The sequence below is a fragment of the Hyaena hyaena genome, unplaced genomic scaffold, assembly GCF_003009895.1.
Source record: "Hyaena hyaena isolate Hyena2069 unplaced genomic scaffold, ASM300989v1 scaffold_5, whole genome shotgun sequence".
Classification (NCBI taxonomy): domain Eukaryota; kingdom Metazoa; phylum Chordata; class Mammalia; order Carnivora; family Hyaenidae; genus Hyaena; species Hyaena hyaena.
Genome location: NW_024080637.1, coordinates 8,303,583 through 8,324,349, shown reverse-complemented (window position 1 = coordinate 8,324,349; position 20,767 = coordinate 8,303,583). Strand labels below are relative to the sequence as shown.

At 37.7% G+C, this 20,767-nt stretch overlaps 1 protein-coding gene across 3 annotated transcripts in view; it reads left to right on the top strand.

Annotated features, from left to right (window-relative positions):
* The first annotated feature begins 7,874 nt into the window (after positions 1 to 7,874).
* ZFYVE9 (zinc finger FYVE-type containing 9) overlaps positions 7,875 to 20,767 on the top strand; it is a 150,558-nt gene continuing 137,665 nt past the window's right edge. For all 3 annotated transcript variants that reach the window (XM_039238548.1, XM_039238544.1, XM_039238535.1), the window contains exon 1: positions 7,875 to 7,953. The gene's annotated coding sequence lies outside the window, so the exon portion shown is untranslated. The remainder of the gene's footprint in view (positions 7,954 to 20,767) is intronic.

The window sequence follows — 20,767 nt, the reverse complement described above, 5'->3', positions numbered from 1 at the left end:
AAATTCAGGGTATGGACTTGGGCTAATATATAGTTAATTAATGATTCGAGTCATGGAACAAAAATCTATGTGCTACTTTAGTGATGTTGTATATCTTAATAGTTTCTGGCCCTATATCATGTATATACAAATTCATGTATATTGTATTGAATCTTATTACTGCAGAGATGAAAATTGTACATGTTCGTTGTTTTAGTGCCAATCTCAAATCAGTTGCTGTTTTAGGGTTTGAGTGCATGTATATATTTGATACATCTGTTATCACATTTCCCAATATTTGTAAAACTGTGCTTTTTTGTTTAGTGTGTACCAGATGAAAACGACCTCCTTGTTCTAATGGCTCTGAGAATTCAATGTCTGTGAAAGATGCCAGATTGATATCCTGGAAATTGAAGCCTTGTGTGAATGTGAGGTAGCAACAGTGTCAGCTTCCAGATCCTGCTCTCTTAATGTACTTTGGTCTGATCTGCAAGAATAAAGCTCTTCACAAAGATTATCTCATTTCTTTTTTCTGCCACTGTGAGGGTGTTGATATTCAAAGGGCTTTTTAAGGATCAAATATACTTAGCCTCTTCAGAAAGTTTAACTGTCAGGTTACTTTTTTGTTCCTCTATTTCTTTTCATTGTTCAGGCTTGAGTTAATCACAAGAGCGGTGGCCCTGATGGATTATTAACTGTAGAAACAAACCAGTCTGTTGGTTGGTGTTGTGGTTCAAATCATATTCTTCCTTTCTCTTGTAATTCTTGCACACAAGTGGCTTTTTGATGATGAATAATAATAGCTACCATTTATTGAGCACTTGTATATCAGATATAAGATCAGATAAAGAGGGACATTGTATAAAGTCATTCTGCATCATTAAATCTATCTGGTAAAGGATAGTTTTCATATAAAGTATAAAGACATTGAGGCTTGGCAAGGTTAAGTAACTTGCTTAGAGCAGCCACAGCTGTTAAGTGCTAGAGCATGAATTTGAACCTGGATTTACCAGAGTTCTGCATAAATGGTGTTTCACCAAACTCCACTGACCACTCATAAAAAATGTTCACTTGAATTAAACATCAGAGGAGTGAGTCTGTTACATTTTGGTAATGGTTGATTTAAAATTCCAGTCCCCCAAAACCAAGAGCACACTGTATACAATGTATGTTAGCTAACTTGATGATAAATTATATTAAAAAAATAAAGTGATAGACATTAAAAAATAATAACGAAAGAAAAAAATAAAATTCCAGTCCCAGTTTTATTCGATATTCCATTGTTGTATTCATAGATACTCTTGAATCACACTTTTTCTTTTAAAAAATGTAAGTCATCGGGGCACCTGGATCACTCAGTTAGTCGTCTGACTCCTAATTTTGGCTCAAGTCATCAATCTCACAGTTATGAGTTCAAGCCTTACTTCTGGCTCTGTGCTGGCAGCACAAAGCCTGCTTGGGATTCTCTGTCTCCTCTCTCTCTCTGCCCCTCCCCCACTCACGCTGTCTTTGTCTCTTTCTTTTTTTTTTTTTTTTAAATTTTTTTTAATGTTTTATTTATTTCTAGGAGAGAGAGAGAGACAGTTTGAGCAGGGGAGGGTCGGAGAGAGAGGGAGTCACAGACCGAAACAGGCTCCAGGCTCTGAGCTGGCAGTCAGCACAGAGCGCGACGCGGGGCTCGAACCCACGAACCGCGAGATCATGACCTAAGCGAAAGTTGGACGCTTAACCGACTAAGCCACCCAGGCGCCCCTGTCTCTTTCAAAATAAATAAATAAAATTTAAAAAGGTAAGTCATCCAATTAATGGGAGCTGTCTGAAGAGTTGAAATCATGGATAGAAAGTCTTGATAAAACATGGTTTAAGTTTGAACTCTTCTTCAATATGCAAATTAATAATTTTATGTTGGCCTTAATGGGTTTTGAAATAATAAGTACATAAGAACTTAGCAGTCTAAGCACAGCTCTGAGTTCCTTTGTGTGGAAAAATGTTCGAGGTGGAAGTGCTTTGAAAGTTAGTCCTTGAGTTATTTTATTTTGCATCTGAGTGTTTAGTGAACACTTACTTTATGCCAAGTATTGTGCTATATATCATTGGGACAGAAGCAATCTCAATCCTGAAAGACAGTAGCCTGGAAGGGACAGAGAAACAGTTTTACAACATTCATAATTCAGTTGATAAGTGCTATGATAGAGGAAGTAAAGCTATACAAGAAAGAAGGTACATGGGGCTTAGTTGGTTAAGTGTCCGACTTCAGCTCAGGTCGTGATCTTATGGTTCATTGGTTCAAGCCCCATGTCTGGCTCTGTGCTGACAGCTGAGAGCCTGGAGTCTGTTTTGGATTCTGTGTCTCCCTCTCTCTCAGCCCCTCCTCTGCTTATGCTGTCTCACTCTTTCTCAAAAATAATAATAAACATTAAAAAAAAAAAAAGAAGGTACACCTATTTGAGACTCAGAAGGTTTTTTTTTTTTTGAGAGAGAGTGCATGCAGGTGTGCGTGCATGCAAGTGGGGGAGGGGTAGAGAAAGAGGGGGAGAGAGAATCTCAAGCAGACTCCATGCCCAGCATGGAGCCAGATGTGGGGCTCCATCTTACCACTTTACCACCATGAGATCATGACCTGAGTTGAAATCAAGAGTCGGTTGCTCAACTGACTGAGCCACCCAGGTGTCCCTAGAAGGGGTTCATAGAAGATGTGATGTGTAGGGTATGATAAGGAGGATAAGTGAAAATTAGAAAAGTAACAGTGGAAGGGGCAGAGTATTCCAGGCCTAAATGTACGAAGGCCTGTTTTGTTTTAACAACAGTTTTACTGAGATAGTATTGACATACCACAAGATTCATTCTTTTAAAGTATATATTCAGTGGTTTTCAATATATTCACAAAGTTGCATAACTATCACCACTGTCTAATTCCAGAACATTTTTATCACACTGATAAGAATCCCTGTACCCATTAGTGGTAACTCCCTAATCTCTCCTCTCCCTAGCTTCTGGCAACCACTAATCTATGTTCTGTCTCTAAGAATTTGCCTGTTCTGGACATTTCATATAAACAGAACCATACAATATGTGGTCTTTTGTGACTCTCTCCTTTCACACAGCATAATGTTTTCAAGGTTCATCTATATTGTAGCATGTGCCGTCAGCACAGAGCCCCAACACAGGGCTCAAAGCCACCAACTGTGAGATCATGACTGATCTCATTAAGCTGAAGTTGGACGCTTAACTGACTGAGCCACCTAGGCACCCCTGCATTTTTATATTTTAAACATCATCTTTATTCCTGTCATTTTCTTTATAGGTTTGTTTTTTTAAACTTAGTTTTAAAATTTTTTTTTTAATATTTATTTATTTATTTATTTATTTTTTTTACAAATAGTTTACTGTCAAATTAGTTTCTACATAACACTCAGTGCTCATCCCCAAAGTCCCCTCCTCCATGCCCATCCCCCCCTCCCCCCTAGTTTTTAAATTTTTAATGAATCTTCTTTCTCTTTCTCTTTTCCCATAAATAATTAAAATCTAATCCCAGAGAGTTATCTTACAAAATCTTTTGTTTTTCCTATTCTGTTCCATTTTCAGTTTTCATATTTAAAAGTAAAAATTTAAGTAGCTTTGGTCTTAGTAATTGAAATGGAGGAAGAAGTCTTCATCATGAGGTTGATTACTTAAATATGGACTTCAGTAATCTCAGTGAAGACAGTCCTTGTTCTCAATGAACCGACAGTTCAGTTGGGAGGTAGACAGGATACTGCCAATGTAAATTAATTTGGTAAGTGCTGCCGTTAGTAGAGAGCATGAATGATGTGAGTATAGAGTGACTCTTCTAAAACAACCTACAGAGAATCAGGGAAGGCTTTCCAGGTTGAGTTGAGAGTTTGGGTAATGCAAATTAGCTAGGCAAAGAAGAGAGGCACAAGTGTCTCAGTATGGGCACAGAGCATGCAGTGATAGAGAAGTATGATAAAGCATCTCACCAGAAATATGGGTATTTTTGTATGATTGGAGCTTAGGGAAGTAGTGGAGAACAGTTTGGAAAAGAAACAGAGACCAAGTTCTGAAGGGATCTATATGCCATGCTAAAAAAACCACACTTCAGGGGCGTCTGGGTGGCTTAGTCGGTTAAGCATCCGACTTTCGCTAGGTCATGATCTCGCGGTTCGTGGGTTCGAGCCCCGTGTCGGGCTCTCTGCTGACTGCCAGCTCGGAGCCTGGAGCCTGTTTCAGAGTCTGTGATTCCCTCTCTGACCCTCCCCTGCTCATGCTGTCTCTCTCTCTCTCTCCCCTAGAAATAAATAAAAATATTAAAAAAATAAAAATAAAAATAAATAAAAAAACACACTTCATTTTTAGGGGAAAGGAGTAAGGGGATTTATCCATTAGCTAGAAAAGCACAGTCAATCTGGGTAGTATTTGTGGTGACAAATGAAGACCCATCACTGACCTCCAGACGTGTCTATTAAGTAGGTGAGATAGGTGGGGGATAAGGTAAGAACTGATGAGGGCCTAAAAGAAGGCAGTTGTAGAAATAGAAGGAAGTAAATGTAATTAGGAGCTATTTATTTGGAATCCTTGCCATGGGAGGTGACGTGCTATATGACAAGCACTGTGCTGGGGTCTTGGGATAAAAGGAAGAATAAAAGGGTTTCCTGCCTCAAGTGGCTTATTGTTTTGTAGAATGCAGCAGATTGTAAAGAGAGAAATTACCATGTAATGTGAAACATGTTATAAGTATATTATGAGAGCATAGAGAACTAAATGATTATTGATTTCATATTAGGAGGTGACATTGAGCAGAATCTTAAAGTTCTGAAGTTTTTTTTCTGCATATCTTGAACTGTATTTAAGACATTTTATATTATATTTTATGCTGTATGTCTATCCACCTACTCAACTTCTTTTGTTACTTCCAAAAGCAATTCCATGATGCCAGAAGACAATGAAAAGTCTTCTACCATGAAGTGCTCATTCTGGTAGAAAAGTACTAGATAACTGTCTCTTATCTGGAAAGAACTACTGGTTGCTAATCTGTTTATCTTTCCCTTTGTTTTTCTAAACTATTTCTTAGTTAGAACATTGATAACCTTTAAGGCTACTTTTAAGAAAGAATACAGGGGCGCCTGGGTGGCTCAGTCGGTTAAGCGTCCAACTTTGGCTCAGGTCATGATCTCATGGTCCGCGGGTTCGAGCCCCACGTCAGGCTCTGTGCTCACAGCTCAGAGCCTGGAGCCTGCCTCAGATTCTGCATCTCTCGCTCGCTCTCTGCCCCTCCTCCACTCACACTCTGTCTCCTCAAAAGTAAACAAACTTTAAAAAATTTTTGAAAAAAAAGAAAGAATACAATATTGTATTCCATTATATGTCAGTTCTCAAAGATAAGAATAAAGACTTGTGGCCAAATAAGAAGGATTAATCCCCCCCCCAACTTATTTTCTGTCTTCCCTAAAACTCCACTGAGATGATAGGAAGAAAAAAACAACAGAAAAAGAAACAACAGTAGATTGGAGGTTTCAATGAATGAAAAAAGTAAAGAAAGGTCTTAGAACTGAAGAAGCAATAGATTCTAGAAGGAGATATGAGGAGAAGCAAGTCTATACCCCTACAGAACCTTAGAGAAACTTACGGAGGTTCTAGGGCTCTCTGAAGGCTTAGGTGAGGTGTGTGGTGCTGAAAACAGAAATTGGTTGGAAGTGTACAAGGAGTGGTTAGTTATGCTGGTATTCTGTCCTAGCTTATGTAGCCAAGTAATATTATCCTTGTCCTGCAGGAGACTAAAGGTTTATTTTCTGGAAGAATTGAATTATGAAAGCTTTGCATTAAGAAATTCCAGGCATATCAAAAGGTAGGAATGAGGTACAGGGTTGAAAGTAGAAATGTAGTGAGAAGTCATATATGTAAAGTTGAGAACAGTCTTCATCTTGTATGAGTTTTCTCTAGGCACATTTAAGCTCCTTGGGAAAACATACAGAGTTAGTTAGACAGTTGGATTTAACCAAACTTGAGGCTTTGCCAGCTGATACTAAAGGTCAGAGGGATAAAATTCCAGAAGAAAAACCTGTGATGTTTGAGACAGTTACATAATATTATTGGACTTGCCTCACACATTAACATAGATACAGACATATAGAAATTGACTTTGAATCTATAGAGTTAATTTTGTTAAAAAAAAAAAATCTTTGGTTAGGTAGATATTAGAGGTGAGGACCTTACTTTTGCCTCATTTATTTTGACCTTTGTACTTCTACCTTGTATAATCCTGTGATTATATTTCTGATGTGATTTAGTTCTTTGATAGATGTAAGCCTGGTTCTTAGCATCAATAGCACCTCTCATTTAGAGTATTTAACACATACGTATTTTTTTCAAGTTCTCAAGATAGGAAAGTTTTCCGTCCTTCCTTCCTTTTAAAGTTTACTTATTTATTTATTTAGAGGGGGACTCGGGGGCAGGGACAGAGAGAGAGGGAGAGAGAGAATCCCAAGCATGCTTTCCATTGTCAGTGCAGAGCCTGATATGGGGCTTGAACTCATGAACTGTGAGATCCTGACCCGAGCCAAAATCAAGTGTCAGATGCTTAATTGACTTAGCCATCCAGGTGCCCCTTACCAGAGATTTTCATTCTATATTTTTTATTGGTCTCTGGAAACTTGAATTTTAGGCTTTTTTCTTATTCTCTTATTTTTTAGTAAGTACATCATTTTTACATTAGATAATGGAATTACATTTCTAATAATGCCAGAAAAATTTCTTTTAGTGTCTGTTATCTTTAAAATTAAGTGATGTTCATTAGATCATCTCTAAGATACTTTCCTGTTCTGAAAATGCTATGATTGTGTGTTTGATATTTTATATTATGGGTAATATGAGATTCTTAGTTTTATTCTGATTACAATGACTAATCTTGTTCAAGACTAAATTAGGCTCTTAAAGAATTTCAGATCTTCTCTAAACAGCTACAGAGGTATTTAAACTGGACTACTGTAGCTTCATGGATATTGTTATATATTCATAAGAAGGAAATAACATTTGAGGAAGCTTTGGAAGCATTGTTAGTAGTAAAGGTTAATGTTGGGCTAATAGATCCATTGCTTTGAAAAAATCTTTTTTTTTTTTTTTTTTTACATTTATTTATTTTTGAGAGACAGAGAGAGGCAGAGCACAAGCAGGGAAGGGGTGGAGAGAGCATGAGATTCAGAATCCGAAGCAGTTTCTAGGCTCTGAGCTGTCAGCACAGAGCCCAACGCGGGGCTCAGACCTACAAACCGTGAGATCATGACCTGAACTGAAGTCAGACGCTTAACTGTCTGAGGCACCCAGCTGCCCCTAGTTCCCTTGCTTCTAAACAGTGGAGGAAGACTGGAATCCTAAGAGACTCCATTTGGAGAAAAACAGTTGTTTGGCAATAAAAATCTCAACAGGAAGCCTCTGAATCTCAATTTAAGAAATCTGTATGTACAGAAAAAAAAAATCACACTAAGAAGACATTCTAGTGAAGCAGCAGTTTTGCTAGCTTTGGATTCTTGGAGGGCTTATTGTAATACAAAATAAGTGGTATTTTTATGAATTAACATAGTTAAAACCATTGGGTAGAAAGTGCCTGCCTTTGATGTTTTATTTTTCCACTGAAAATAAAAAATATTCAAAAATTCTTAACTGTTTATACAACATTTAACCTTTGGCCTTCTTAGACAATAAAATATGTCTGCTGTATTTCATGCTAGGTCTTTGAATCTGAAGATATAATTGTAATTTATTATTTAAGCTCCATAGCTTTCATTTGTCTGGCTATGATAGGTTTATATGAAGAAAATTAGGGCTTACTGCTTTAGCAAATGTAATGAGCAATGTGTTTTTTTTTTCTTTAGGATCAAACAGAGCATACTGAATCAGCAGGACTGGCTGGTGGTGCAGCAAGCATCATGAGTAAGCACAGGGAAGTCTGTCCCTTATCACGTGTGTAAGGGGAAAAAGGTAAGAAAACCAATGTTCTATTTCTGTTAGAGACTGAACTTAAGAAAACAGCTAAATCTATAGAAAATAATGCTCATGTATATATGCTGCTTGCTTCATTTATAACATTGCCTCTTGTTAAATCAGGAGTATAGTTTTAAAAAAAGATTTGACTTAAATCCAGAGCAAAGGGATATTTTAAAATTACTGTTGAATTATGTCAAAATTCTAATTTTTCTGCTAGCGCTTGGCTTTTTCCTTTTAGAGTCCGCTTCCACTTTGTGCATAAAAAGGTAATTTCAGCATGAAAAAGAACATGGATTTGAGCAGTATTGTTAGGAGAAAAAAATAGTGGTCTATCTATCCAATTAATCTTATTTCTATTTCTTAGTCATCATGTAAGAGCAAAGCAATTAAAGATAATTTGGGGGCAGGGAAGCAAATATAGATTTAATTACATTATTTTGTATTTTTAGACTAATTGTGCTGAGCAATAATTTCCTGCAGAATATTGGAAGTGTCTTACTAATTCTTGTAGAGCAGGAATCATTGATTTTTTTTCCTGACTAGGAATCATGTTTGATTTCTCTTAGGTTTTACAATTACTTAAGGGGCAGGAAATGATGGTGGGGGTGGAGGATGTGTGGGTAAGATTAATTTCAGAAACTGATTATGCCATTCACTAATGGCATGTTGCATACTCTGGCTGAGTTCTTTAATTTTCCATGTACGCTTTGAGGATAGAGGCAGGAGTCTGACAGTGTGTGATAGAGTGAGCTCCTTTTCAGTTGAGAGTGGAATAGAGAGGCACTTAGTAGTACCTTCCTCATTAAAACTTCTGGTCCTGCTGTTGGAAAGGTTATTTCTTGTACCCTAGCTATCTTGTAGAGGTATAAGAAGGGAGTGCTGGTTTTGCCTGTAGTGGGCAAAATCTTATTCTTTGGGCATTACCTCTTTAGGAAGTTTTCAACCCTCTGAAAAAATTATCAACGATAATAAAAAATAATTAGTGGTAATCAGTTATTAGAATATTTGTTACAGTAGCCCACCCTACCCCCCAAATACATGCCTGCCTCAGTCTGATTTAGCTTTACCTCGTCTTTGGCTCCTTAGCACTCAGGGCATATATCAGTTAGTACGATGTTTTATATTTTAAGTTTGTTCATCCCCTTCCCTTATGAAACATTAGGCACCTTTAGGTCAGGGACATTGTCTCATTTTTTTTTTAAAGTTTTATTTATTTAGGTAATCTGCACATACAACGTGAGTTCAAACTCATGATCCCAAGATCAGGAGTCATATGTTCCTCCAACTGAGCCAGCCAGGTGCCTCAGGGACATTGTCTTATTTGTCATTGTAATCTAATGACAAAGACAGTACCTGAGACAGAGTAGATACTCCATAATGTTTGGTGCACAGATGTACACATGGTCATTTTAATTAGTAGATAGCATAAAGAGGAAGTACCAGCGAAGGAAACATAAAAGAAGCAATCAGATTAGTGCTGTAAAAGTGGAACCCCCTAAGATTGATTCAATGGAGTGTCCAAAGGACTATGGTCAATAGCATAAAAAGAAGAGGTCTAGAAGCCCAATGACAAATGAAGAGGTCCTCAGGAAGAAAATGTACTAAATTACGTAGTTCTATTTCCTTTCTGAAATATACATGTATAATATTTAATGACTTCTATTTTGAATAAGAGATGGATGCGTTTATAAGAAGGCAGGTAAGGAACCTTGACATTGGGGTGCCTGGCTGGCTCAGTTGGTTGAGCCTGGGACTCTTGGTCTCAGGGTTGTGAGTTTAAGCCCTAAATTGGGAGTGTAACCTCCTAAAAAAAAAGAAAAAAAAAAAAGAAAATAATCCTGACATAAGATTAAAAAAATGTTTTTAATGTTTATTTTATTTTTGAGAGAGAGAGAGACCGAATATGTGCGGGGAGGGGCAGAGAGCAAGGGAGACACAGAATCTGAAGCAGGCTCCAGGCTCAGCTGTCAGCACAGAGGCCGACTTGGGGCTTAAACTCACCAATAGCAAGATTGTGACCTGAGCCAAAGTTGGACGCTTAATCAACTGAGCCACCCAGGTGCCCCAAGATTTAAATCCTCTGGGATATCCAGCTAATGTGAGAAGACTGCCCCTCTCCCATGTCCTCAGGACAGGTTTTTCTTTGGAAGATGAAACTAAAGACGCTCAAGACGTGAGGACATTAAACAACAGATCAGGGATGAGGAACCATATATAGTGAAAGGAAGATTAAGAGAAATCCTTTATACTGAAAAGTGAGACCCTTCCCCCTCACTTCTTCCTTTACTTTTCTTTCAGAAAGTAATTGCCTTGTATTATATCTCTGTACCCCCTTACAGGAAAGTATATGAGTCTTCTCTGAAGTCTAAAGAAAAGACCTCTCTTTTCTTTTCTTTTTTTTTTTTTATGTTTTATTTATTTCTAGGAGAGAGAGAGAGACAGCGTGAACAGGGGAGGGTCAGAGGGAGAGGGCACTTTCCGAGCTGGCAGTCAGCACAGAGCCTGACGCGGGGCTCGAACCCACGAACTGCGAGATCATGACCTAAGCGAAAGTCGGACGCTTAACCGACTAAGCCACCCAGGCGCCCCTAACCTCTCTTTTCTGACATTTAGAAGTCTCCCAGTGAAATAGCTGTGTTCCCACCTGATCACCATCTAGTGGAAGCCTCCTGGTTGAAAACCTAGACATGCAGAGCTTCTAGTTGGCTTTAGAACTTCATTTATTCAATAAATAGGCATTTGGGGGAAAGCCTCCAAGCAAAAGAGAGCAAGACACAAAAGTACAAAAGAGGAAGTTGGAGGAAAATAATATTGGAAATAGAAGAAAGTTTGAGGAAAAAACCAACAAACTGTAGGTAATTAGTAATTGCATCAGAGAGGTAAGAGAAAAGAGAAGAAATTATATTCATGAAAGAAGATGCTATAAAAATCATTAGAAAAAGATGGGCGCCTGAGTGGCTCAGTTGGTTAAGCGTCCAACTTTGGCTCAGGTCATGATCTCACAGTTGATGAGTTTGAGCCCCATGTCAGGCTCTGTGCTGACAGCTAGCTCAGAGCCTGGAGCCTGCTTCAGATTCTGTGCCTCCTTCTCTCTCTGACCCTCCCCGCTCATGCTGTGTCTCACCCTCTCTCTCAAAAAATAAATAAAATAGTGAAAAAAAAAATGAAAAGTGTATCTTTAAAAAAATCATTAGAAACAGAAAGTGCTCTGGAAATTAAAAATATGATAGACACTTCTGGTGTATTTAAAAAAATTTTTAAACTCTTAAGCTTATAGAAAAGTGGCAACAAAGAACTTTTTCTCTCTGAACTGTGAATTGCTAGCTACATGCCCCATCCTCTTTGAAACTGTGTGTTTCTGGGAAACAAGAACATTCTCCTACATAACCACAATATATTCATCAAAATCAGCAAATTAACATTGATTCATTACCACCATCTAATTCTCAGATCTTATTCAGGTTTTGCCAGATGTACAAATAATGTCCTCTATAGCAAAAGGATCTAGTTTAGAGTTACATGTTGCATTTAGTTGTCATGTCTCTGTAGTCTCCTTCCATTTGGAGTAGTCTGCAGTCTTTGACTTTTTTTGACCTTGACACTTTTGAAGATTCCAGACCAGTTATTTTGTAGAATGTTCCTCAATTTTGTTTGTCTGATGTCTCCTTATGAGTAGATTCAGGTTATGCATTTTTGTGGGAATATCACAGAAGTGGTGCTGTTTTTGTTTTAAATTAATACATTTTAATTTTTAAGAGCAGTTCTAGGTTTCGGTGTCTTGGTGGTTCAGTTGTTAAGCATCTGACTTCAGGTCAGGTCATGATCTCATGGTTCATGAGTTCATGTCTCACAGTGGGTGAGCTCGAGTTCTGCCTCGTGTGAGCCCTGCTTTTCTCTCTCTCTCTCTCTCTCTCTCTCTCTCCCCCCCCTCCCCCTTTGGGGGGATTCTCTGTCTCTCTGCTCTTTGCTCACTTCTACCCTCCCCTTCCCCAAATAGCAGTTTTAGGTTCATAGCAAAATTGAACAGAAATTAAAGAGAGTTCCCACTCCCTATCTCCCCCCACTCCCTATCTTGCCTCCCCCAGTATGATATTGCTGTGTCCTTTTCATTGCAGCCTATCAGAGAGCACAGATTTCCATTTGTCCCATTACTGATGATGCTTACTTTGATAATTGTGTAAGGTGATGTCTGTCAGGCTTTGCCTCTGAAGTTACTCTTTTTTTCTTTGGTAATTAGTAAATATTTTTGTAGAGAGGAGCTTTGAAGCTATGTGAATATCCCCTTCCATGGGATTCATTCATTCATATTATAGAGATTCATGATTCTCTTTTTTACTTAATGGGTCATAATCTATTGCTATATTATTATTTTGATTCTTTGATTTAGCCTGTGGGAACTCCTTTAGGCTGGTTCCTGTGTCCTTTTGACATGTCTCCATTATTCTTGGAGTACATACTTGCTTTCCAGCACACAAGATATTCAAGGCCCCTTTTTTTTTAATTGAAATATAATTCACATACCATAAAACTCCCTTTTTTAGAGTATATGTAGTCCAGAGGTTTATATATTTACAGAGTTGTGCAATCATCATCACTGTCCAGTTCTAGAACATTTTTATTATCCCAAAAAGAAATCTTGTATCCATTAGTAGTCAGTTCTCATTTCCCTCCAGTTCCCTCCAGCACCTGACAATCTCTAGTTAATTTTCTGTTTCTGTGAATTTGCCTATTCTGGACATTCCATACAAATAGACTCATATAATGTAGAGTTTTTGTGTCTGCTTCTTTCAATTACCTTAATATTTCCAAAATTCATTCATGTTGTAGCATATAGCAGCAGTATATCATCTATTTTTATTGTCCTATAATATCTATCCCATTTTGTTGACATACCATACCACACTTTATCCATTTATCAGTTGATACATATTTGGGTTGTTTCCACCTTTTGGTTATTGTGAATGATACTGCTGTGAGCATTCACGGTTGAGTTTTTGAGTATGTTTCCATTCCTCTTGGGTATAAACCTAGGAGTGGAATAGCTCTGAGGTAATTCTATTTAACTTTTTGAGGAACTGCCAAACTATTTTCCAAAGTTGTGACATCATTTTACTTTCCTTCTAGCAGTGTGTGAGAATTCATATTTCCCTATATCCTCATCAAAGCTCTTGTGTTTTTTCTACTCCAACTCTGGAATCAGCCATTTCTCCATAGAACTCTGCTTCCTTTTAGTGGATAACAATACTTAGAAACCAAATCTGGTGCTAGATACATGCTCATTGCTACTTGGAGTAGAGATGGAGATTGCCTGCTCTAAGATCTTCTCTGCACATAACTAAAGCAAGTGTGCGCACATGCGCGCACGCGCGCACACACACACACACACACACACACACACACACACTTATATCTATTGCTATAAGTATCTGTTTATTGAAGTTTGTGAATTCATACTGATAATCTTGAATTCCAAACCAACATTGCAGGGTTCTTTCTGGCTTTCACTTTTTGTGCATTTTAACTCCCTTCTCTAACAGTGAGAAACCTTGCCTCAGTTGCCCTTCATGTAGTCATTTATTTGATCTGTCTCTGCATGTAACCAATCTCCTATCATTGTCTCCTTCCCCTGGCCTTTCTTATCCTGCTCAGGCTCTGACATGCCACTCTGGATTATGCTCTTACATCTCCTCTTTACCCCTCCTGCATGTGGACTCTTCTTACTCACTTGGACTCTTGATCCCCCATCCCCTTATGTAGATGCCTTCCATAGCTCTCTTGGGCTCTGACACTCCACCCTGGGCTGTCCTTCTGCATAGGCACTTTTCTTACCCTGTTGGGTCTCTGACATCTTATGTTGGGCCATCCCAACACAAAGACATCTCACTTTACTATACTTGGGTTCTGACCCCCCCTTACACAGATACTCTCTTCATCCTGCTTCCATGTCTGTTAAATTTTTAATAATGTTTTCCCTTTAATTTTAATTTTTTCAGCTTTTATTTTGTATTATAGATTCACAGGAAATTGTAAAAATAGTATAGAGAGTTCTAATGTACGCTTCATCTACCCAGTTTTTCTCATTGTTTACATATTATATAACTAGAGAAAACATAAACTAGGAAATTGACACTTGATTTTCCATTCATCAGTTGATAGGTATCTAGTTGTTCCCACCTTTTGGCTGTTGTGAATAAAGCTGCTGTGAGCATATTCATGAATGTGTGTCCCTCTCATTTGTCACATGTAGGTTTGTGTAACCACCATTACAGTTGGAGATATAGAATGATTTTTGTCACCACAGAGATCTCCCTTGTGCTACCCCTTTATAGTCACATCCCCCCACTATCCCATTATTTCATGACTTATAAAAATTATTACAAGTCACAAGAAAAGCTGATCAAACATAGAAATCAACCATGTTATGTTTATTAATAGAAAAACATTATCATTCCCAAACCTGAGTGAGGGGCAAACTAAGAATTCTAATTTCTGAAAGGTGATTTTATTGGTGCTCTATTCCATCCTGTTCCATTGCTGTGTCTTGGAGCCGCTCGGGATAGTTTTTTCCCCAAGCTCCTGGCTTTATTCAGAGAGCCCATTCTGGCCCCTTACATACTGTAGAAACTTCTTTAAGTTTGCAGCCAATAATTTCCATCTTCCCCGTTAGCTTTTGATCCTAGGCCTGAAGGTTGCTGCCTGGTTTTGTGACCCGTTCCTTGCTATGGCTTGGTTTCTTCTTGGTTTGTGGATTTGTATATTTCCCTTTCTTGCTTTTGACTTTGGCTGTATAAACTATTTTAAGATAATCTATTTTTCTAGAATTTCTGTATTCCTAGTGGGAAGGAATGCTTCCTACCGCCAGCTCAGTACATTCTTTTTTCTTTTCTTTTGAAAAATTTCAAGCCTAAAGAAAAGTTGAAAGATAATACAGTAAAGACCCATATATGCTTCACCTAGATTCATCAATTTTTACCATTCTGCTGCTGCTGCTTTTTTTTAAGTAGGCTTCATGCTCAGTGAGGAGCCCACCACAGGGTCTGAATCCATGACCCTAAGATCAAGACCTGAGCTGAGATCAAGAGTCGGATTCTCAGCCAACTGAGCCACCCAGGCGTCTCATGTTTCTTTTTTGAAAAAAAATTTAAATGTTTTTATTTATTTCTGAGAGAGAGAGACAGAAAGAGAGAGAGAGAGAAAGACAGAGAGAGAGACAGAGAGAGAGAGCGTGCGTGAGCAGGGGAGGGTCAGAGAGAGAGGGAGATATAGAATCTGAAACAACCTCTAGGCTCTGAGCTGGCTGTCAGCACAGAGCCCAACGCAGGGCTCGAATCCACGAACCGTGAGATCATGACCTGAGCTGAAGTTGGACGCTCAACCTACTGAGCCACCCAGTCACCTCTCATGTTTTTTTTCTGAACACTTTTCTTCTCTCCCTCCTTTCACTCTCTTCCTCTTTTTCCCTCCTCCCCCATACTCACACACATTCACATACTCTTCTTTTTCTGAATCATTTGGAAGTTAAATACAGATATTATAACACTTCTCCCCTAAACAATTAAGCAGACATCTCCTAAGAGTAGGGACTTTCTCCTACAAAATCAAAACATCATTATCACAGCTAAGAAAATTATTATTAATTTATTGTATTACCTAATACATAGTCCAAATTTCCTAGATTGTCCCCTACATGGGATTTTTGGCTGTGTGTGTGTATATGTGTTGTCTTGATCTAGGAGCCAGCCAGATTGGAATTTGGTTATTTAATCTCATGTCTCTTTTAATCTGGAATGATTTTTTTGTAATATTGAACTTTTTGGAAAGTTCAGAACAGTTGTCTTATAGAATGCCTTGCATTCTAGATTTGTCAAATTGTTTCTTCATGATTCAATTCAGGTTAAACATTTTTGGCAACAATACTATGTCAGTAATGTTTTAAATTTCTCATTGCATCATATCAAAAGGTACCATCAAAGGTATCATGGCAGCTTGTTAAACTATTGGTGATCCTAAGTTTGATCATTTGGTTTAGGAACTGATTATCATATCTTCTTACTGTAAACATATTTTCTCCTTTGTGAATAATAATCTATGGATTAATACTTGGAGGCACTGTGAATATTTTCTTCCCTAGTAACCATTTACCTAAAGGCTTTAGCATTCATTTTTTTTGCTGGCCTGCATCAGTAATTATCATTGGAGTTCAGTACAGCTTCTTAACCAACTGTTTGTACAGTAGTCCCCCTGCTTATCCATGGGGTATGTTCCAAGATCCCCAGTGGTACCTAAAACGATAGATACTACCAAAACCTATATATGCTGTTTTTTCCTTTACATACATACCTATGATAAAGTTTAATTTATAAATTAGGCAAAGTGAGAGATTAACAGCAAATAACTAATAATAAAATGAGCAGTTGTAACAATATTACTATAATAAAGGTTTGTGAATGTGCTATAGTGCTTCCCATTGCTTAAAGTATATACAGTACCTTTGTCAGACTGGCATTCCAAGGCTTGCATGATATGATGCCTGCCCGCCTCTCCAACTATGTCCTAATGTTAACTATTTAAATAAATTCTTGCTCCAGTTTCACTGATCCCTCAATAATTGCCTGTCCTTAGGTCACTCCTTGAATGTCTCTGCCTGTTTGAAATTTCACTTCTCATCTTGCCATCTGGAATATTCATTAAAATTTTATCCATCCTTCTAGATCCAGCTCAAATCCATAAATGATGCCTACTTTGACCATCCAGATGGTGATCCTGCCCACTTCTTGAACTTTTATAATAATACTTATTCTGTAGCACTTATCTGTTAATTTGATCTGACAAATTAATCAAGTAGTAATTCATGTGCCTTTGCTTTTATTAAAAAATCATTATTAATTTTATTTTTTAGCATTGTTTACCATTAAGTTATAAGCTTCTCAATGTTAAGGATGATGTCTGAGACTTAAAATGATTACAATACCCTGCATACAGGAGGTGTACAATAAATATGTTGGATCCAATTCTTTATTAATATTTTATATAGAGTGACTATAAAATGCTGAGTTTTGTAGCTATATGTTAAATGTGCTAGATTGTATGTTGTGAGAAATTTCATTCATGGTCTTATCATTGGACAGTTTAAATGTTTAGTCTTTATCAGAATATAATGGCATAACATGAAAATTATTTTGAACTGTAAATCATTAGACACAAAAAATAGATAAGAAAAACTATTAAGGGATTATGTAGCTTATTTGTCTACCTAAACTTAAATTATTTAACAGGAGCCAATCGATAAATGAAACTTGACTGAATGAATAAGCATGGGGAAATACTTAAATAAATCCATTTAATCCTCTGAGCTTTTCTTTTAAATTGGTAAAATGAAAGAATAGTATTGATGCTTTTATATGCCTCAGAGAAGAAACACTATAAGTCAAAGAAAATTCCTCACTTTTTATATTTAACTTGAAGTTTGTAATACAGGATGGTGTATTTTTTTTTTTTTTTAAATTTCTGAGAGAGAGAGTGAGGGAAAGCCTGAGTAGGGGAGGGTCAGAGAGAGAGAGGAAGACATAGAATCTGAAGACAGGCTCCAGGCTCTGAGCTGGCAGTCAGCATAGAGCTGATGCGGGGCTCGAACCCATGAACTGTGAGATCATGACCTAAACCGAAGTCAGCCACTTAACTGACTGAGCCACCCAAGCGCCCCAGGATATTACATTCTTGATTTTCCCTCCTCTTCATGTTTCCTTACTTAGACATTTTAGGGGAATTCTAATATTATCTCCCCTCCTATCTGCCTTCCTATATACCAGTAAGAAGCCACGTAGAATTTTCAGTTTGAAAAGAACATTTTGAGAAATTAAGGAGATAAGCATAGGGATTATGATAATAGAGGGGAAAAAAGAGGGCCTAATATTTATTTAGCAAGTACTGTGTGCTTTTGGCACCTAGTAAGTAGGTGACACACCTAGTGTTTGTGCTCACAGGATGCATTTTAATCAATTAACACCAAGAAAGACTTAGAAATTGTACTTGAAAAGAAGAGGTTTAAAAAGAATAACCAAGGGGTGCCTGTCTGGCTCAGTTGGTAGAGCATCTGACTCTTAATCTCTGGGCTATAAGTTTGAGCCCCATGTTGGGTACAGAGATTATTTTTTAATAAATCTACTAGAGAGAATAACCAAGTCAGAATTATTGTCAACAGTTTGGAACTAATATCCCTTATCCGCATGCTTGTTTGAACTTTCTTATCACTTTCCATTTGGGAACAATTTTCAAGTTTTATTTATTGGGGTGCCTGGGTAGCTCAGTTGGTTATGTGTTCGACTCTTGGTTTTGGCTCATTTTATAATTTCATGGTTCATGAGATTGAGCCCTGTACTTGGGATTCTCTTTCTCTCTCCCACTCTGTCTCTGCCCCTCCCTTGCTCACATGCATGTTGTCTCTCACTCTCTCTCTCTCAAAATAAATAAACTTTAAAGAAATAAAATAAGGGTCACCTGGGTGGCTCAGTTGGTTAAGTGTCCAACTTTGGCTTAGGCCATGATCTCGCAGTTTGTGGATTTGAGCCCTGCTTCAGGCTCTGTGCTGACAGCTCAGAGCTGGAGCCTGCTTTAGATTCTATGTTTCTTTCCCTCTCTCTCTGCCCCTCCCTTCCTTGTGTTCTGCCTCTTTCTCAAAGATAAACATTAAAAAAAAAGAAATAATATAAAACCTTTCTTTTCAAATAGAAATATAGGGGTGCTTGGGTGGCTCAGTTGGTTAAGGATCCGACTTCAATTTAGGTCATGATTTCACAGCTCATGAGTTCGAGCCCCATGTCGAGCTCTGTGCTGACACCTCATAGCCTGGAGCCTGCTTCAGATTCTGTGTCTCCGTCTTTCTCTCTGCCCCTCCCCAGTTTGTGCTCTGTCTCTCTCTCTCTTTCTCAAAAATAAATAAACATTTTAAAAAAACGACAAATAGAAACAGTTTTATCTCAAAGAAATGATTCCTCTCTCAACATCTGGAATTTATATTTTGAAACATATCCTATTCAAATGCACCAAGTCTGTCTCCTGCAATTACATTTTGATAATTGTCAGTTTACAGGTTTCTAGACTTTAATAGCTTAAAGATCTTAGAATATTTCTAGTGGAATGATAGGTTTTATACTATAAATGGTCAGAATAGATATTAAGAGATTTTATCCTCGTATACTTAAGATTTATAAATTATATTTTTATTTATATATTGTTTTCACTTTTTTCACAATTATATGAGATATTATTGGCATATAACACTGTATTAGTTTAAGGTGTAGAACATAATGATTTGATACATGTGTATACTGGAAGTTGTGGTGTGTGTATTTTCATTTTTAAGATAAATACCTAATAGAGGAATTGCTGAATCATATTGTAGTTCTATTTTTAATTTTTGAGGAACCTCCATACTCTTTTTCATACAGTTTACATTTCCATCAGTAGTGCACAAGGGTCCCCTTTTCTCTGCATCTTCACTGCTACTTGTTATTTCTTGTCTTTTGATATTCGCCATTCTAGCAGGTGTGATTTGATTGTGGTTTTCATTTGTATTTCTCTGATGATTCATTGTGTTGAGCATCTTTTCATGTGTCTGTTGGCCATCTGTGTGTCTTCTTTGAAAAGTCTACTCATATCTTGTGCCCATTTTTAATTGGGTTGTTTGGGGTTTTTGCCATCAAGTTGTTTGAGTTCTGAATATATTTTGGATATTAACCCCTTTTTGGACATACAGTTTGCAAATATTTTCTTATATTCAGTAGGTTGCTTCTCATTTTGTTGATGGTGTCCACTGCTTTGAAGAAGCTTTTAGTTTGATGTAGTTCCACCTCTTTATTTTTGCTTTTCTTGCCTTTGCTTTTGGAGTCAAATCCAAAATATCATCTACAAGACCAATGTCAAGGAGCTTGCTGCCTATGTTTTCTTGTAGGAACTTTATGGTTTCAGGTCTTATATTCAGCACTTTAATCCATGTTGAGTTGAATTGATTTAATAAAGTTTTTTTAAATGTTTATTTATTTTTGAGAGAAAGACCAAGAGATCAGGGGAGGGGCAGATACAGAATCCGAAGCAGGCTCCAGGCTCTGTGCTGACAGCTCAGAGCCTGATGTAGGACTCAAACATGCAAACCATGAGATTATGACCAGAGCTGAAGTTGGACACTTAACCAACTGAGCCACCCAGGCACCCTGAGTTGAACTGATCTTTGTGTATGGTTTCATTCTTTTGCATGTGACTGTCGAGCTTTCCCAACACCACTTATTGAAAAGACTATACTTTCTCCATTGTATATTCCTGGCTCTTTTGTCATAAATTAATTGACTATATTGGGTGGTTTTATTTCTGGCCTCTCTTTTCTTTTTTTGTATGGATTTTGCACACTTTATTTTTTATTTATTTATTTTTTTTGCAAATAGTTTATTGTCAAATTGGTTTCCATATAACACCCAGTGCTCATCCCCACAAGTGCCCTCCTCCATTCCCATCCCCCCTCCCCTCCCCACATCCATCAGTCCTCAGTTTATGTCAGCATTCAAGTGTCTCTCATGGTTTGTTTTGCCTCTTTCCCTTTCCCCCACCATTTCCCCCCTTCTTCTCCCCCATGGTCCTCAGTTAAGTTCCTCCTAATCATCCTATACGTGCAAACATATGATATTTGTCCTTCTCTGCCTGACTTATTTCGCTCAGCATAACACCCTCAAGGTCCATCCCTGTTGCTACACAAGGCCAGATTTCATTGTTTCTCATTGCCATGTAGTATTCCACGGTATAGATAAACCACATCTTC